At 45.6% G+C, this 3,490-nt stretch overlaps 1 pseudogene; it reads left to right on the top strand.

Annotated features, from left to right (window-relative positions):
• Nucleotides 1-1,115: 1,115 nt before the first annotated feature.
• On the top strand, nt 1,116-3,226 carry LOC147461688 (aluminum-activated malate transporter 9 pseudogene; annotated as a pseudogene).
• Nucleotides 3,227-3,490: the final 264 nt, after the last annotated feature.

Raw genomic sequence — 3,490 nt, 5'->3', positions numbered from 1 at the left:
GGTTGAAGCGTCACCGTTGTGTAGAAGTTTAATTATTGAAAGCTTTCGTAATCGGAGAACGATTATGTTGCATAAACGCCAATTGAAACTGTCGCAATTGTAGAAACCTGGAATTTTCTGCAAGATTTGAGCGGACTCGTAAGCCATCAGGCTCGAGGGAAGTCGATACGGCTTACTTCTTGCACAAGTACGGAGGTCGAGGCTTGTGGGAATTGCCTTGCTTGTGGGAAGGGCCACCAAGAATGGCCAAGGCTCAAAATCATGTTTCAATTGGCCATGCCATATAAAAACAAGTATTTTTTTTAAAGAGAAAAAACGCAGGCAGCGTGGAGCAGATACGCGAGGAGAGAGAAGCTTGTGTGCGGCTTGCTTAGGCCGCTAATGGCCACGAGCTCTTGGAATCCCACCTTCTTCCCCAGGGCGCTCGCTCCTGTCAAGCCCAAGCGCGCGGTTTTTCGTGCATCACACCTCCCCTTCCAAAACGAGAAAAGTATCCGATTTAGGCACCCCCCTTACTTAATTTGGTAAAAGCCCTACAAAAGCCACGGTTCTCACCTCAAGGCCCTATTTTTAGGAGCAAAAAGTGACCACGCCTAGAGAGAGAGTGGAAGAGAGACTTCTTAGCTAACCTAAACTTTGATACCAGTGTAAGAACTAGGGGAAACTAGACTGAAGATCCTCCTCCCAACCTCCCATTATATATGCGGGCTCCTAGCCCCTTGCCCTAAACGGATCCCCTATCCACGCTGTGTAGCCCGACCCTTGGCCGTAGTCCATGACCATCATAGTTCTTAGGTTACATGACCCTTGTCCTGACAGGATAGCATATATCTACGACATGGCTACTTCACAAAGCTTTTTGTTCATCAATCTTAATGCATTACAACGAGAAGTCCACCCTTAAGGGGGATGTAAAAGTAACTTATTACTTTATTAAGTGTGAACTTCTTTCCACCTACCTCTATTCCCAAAGTCCTTACACCTAATTCCCACATGAACCCTTTTTACCTATGTAAATCTCAACATGTGTCTATTCCCGCTAACGTATAATTCACATGTGATGGATAATCCTCACTACCTCAACTTGTATATAAATCCCATTAGTTGCCCTCATTTGTAACAAAATCTTCACTCTCCATTCAAGTGCAATCTATTGTCATTGCTCTATTTCTATCTTGCACTCTCTTATGTCTTGACATTAGCATATTAATAGTGATATTAATCACATATAAGTTAATCTCTAAGTTCTCACAGAACAAACGAACTCTGTTGCGTTTTTCCGCTGCATTGGTTGCATGGGGAAATGGATGACGAGTCAAGCTGCTTTGGCCGCATCCTCCCTGCGCAGCGTGGTGCGGAATGTAGTGTTGAAGGATAAGGTGAAGACAATCCATGCTTTGAAAATGGGAGTGGCTCTGGTGTTGGCCTTCCTGCTGGTGTTGGTGCATGCGTCCTATGCCCAGCTTGGAAGCCATGCTGTGTGGGCGATCATTACCGTCATTGTCGTCTTCGAATTCACCATAGGCGCGACGTTGAGCAAGGGGCTGAACAGAGGAGTGGGAACTCTTCTGGCAGGGCTGCTGGCCATTGCGGTGGGTGAATTGGCCGAGAAGATCGCCTCAGGGGTCGCTCATCCAATTCTGGTGGGATTTACTCTTTTCATTATTGGTGGGGTGGTGACCTTCGCCCAGCTATGGCCGAGCCTCAAGTCGTACGAATTTGGGTTTCGCACCTTCCTCTTGACGTTCAGCCTCATCATGGTGGTCGAGTACCGCGGGGAAGCCGACCCGCTCGCCACCGCCATCAATCGCTTCTGGGTCATTTTGCTGGGCGCCTCCATCGGCATCTCCGTCAATGTCTTCGTCCTCCCCTGCTGGGCAGGCAGCCAACTCCACCACTCCCTCGTCACCAACTTCTTCAGCGTCGCAGATTCCCTTGAAGTGTGCGTGAATGAGTACCTCCAAGGGTCGATCCTTGAACGTCTCCCGTCAAAGGCATTCATGGAAAAGATCGTGGAGGATCCCTTCTACAAGAGATACAGGCCAACCCTCATGTCTGCAAGCAAAGAAGAGTCTCTGGCTGGATTTGCAAGCTGGGAGCCTCCTCATGGCCGATTCAAAGTGGTGAAGTATCCTTGGCATCTTTATGTGAAAGTCGGCGCTGTATTGCGCCATTGCACGTACTCGGTTGTTGCCTTACACGCGTGCTTGCAGTCAGGCATTCAGGCTCCCTTGACGGCGCGCAAATTGTTCCATGAGGAAATCCATGCAGTTGGTGCGGAGTGTGCATCCCTTTTGAGAAAACTAGGAAAGCAAATAGAAGACATGGAGAATGGCGATCCTGCAACGCTTCTCAAAGGTGTTGAGAATGCAATTCAGCGGCTACAAGAGAGCCTTCACTACCGCTCTCACCTACTTTTTCGGGACGAGGAAGCGTGTTTAGAAGACGAGACGCGTTCGCAGGATTGGGAAGAGTCGGACTGTTTGAAACGGACATACACTTGGCCCTTGAGGCCCAGAGATCAAGTTCATTTTGCAAGAGATCCTCTTTTTGGGCAAAGAGTGAGAATTGTGAAGAGTGCAAGTGCTCTATCTTTAGGGACATTTGCCACGTTGTTGATGGAGGTTGCACTCAGGCTAGATTATGTAGTTGAGGCTGTCCAAGAGTTGGGCGGACTAGCTGGTTTTACAGATTTCAACGACGTTGGCGGCGACTTGAAAGTTCAAGTGGATTGATATGGTTGATGGAGGTTGTTCTTATGCCAAGGGAAGCGGAGGACGATCAAGAATTACTTGAGCTATGCATGTTTTATATACTTGAATTATGAGAGCCGCACAAACTTAAAGGTTCAAGTAAAAGTGTGTCAAGCACCATATCTACATAGTGGGAGAGTGGGGGTTGTATGAATGTGTGTTTGCCTTGTGTTATTTGATGTTCTGGTGCTATATCCAAAATATGACCCCTGAAATGAGCAAGCTCAATGGAGAGGAGCAATACTTTAAGGTTCATAATACAATGGCATTGCATACTTTTCTTAGTGTCACTCAAGGAAACATGATGTAATGGAATACCATAATGGAAGTTCTATTCAAGTAAGCCTACTGTATAGTGATATGTGAGTTGCTTTGTGAGTGTCTTGTATATCTGGCTCAAAATCACTTCAATGCGTGTGGGCTCTTGAACAACTAGTGTGCTTTGTAAAGCCAAATTTGCTAGTTTAGCATGGTCATTAGCCACATCGTTTGCTACAAATGAAATGCTTCAATATACAGCAAATGTACTCTTTTTTGTGAAAATACAATTAAACCTATGTTTACCAAGTATAGTGTCTCAATTGTTTTCAAAACACACAAATAATAGTAAGAAACATATCTTGTGAAAATACAATTAAACCTATGTTTACCAAGTATAGTGTCTCAATTGTTTTCAAAACACACAAATAATAGTAAGAAACATATCTTGGACTCATAGTTGTGGTGTATCTCTTGTA

Source organism: Adiantum capillus-veneris, chromosome 3 (assembly GCF_014529385.1).
Source record: "Adiantum capillus-veneris isolate H3 chromosome 3, ASM1452938v2, whole genome shotgun sequence".
Taxonomy (NCBI): domain Eukaryota; kingdom Viridiplantae; phylum Streptophyta; class Polypodiopsida; order Polypodiales; family Pteridaceae; genus Adiantum; species Adiantum capillus-veneris.
The sequence above is the reverse complement of the archived record's forward strand: the minus strand, read 5'-3'. Positions and strand labels throughout refer to the sequence as shown.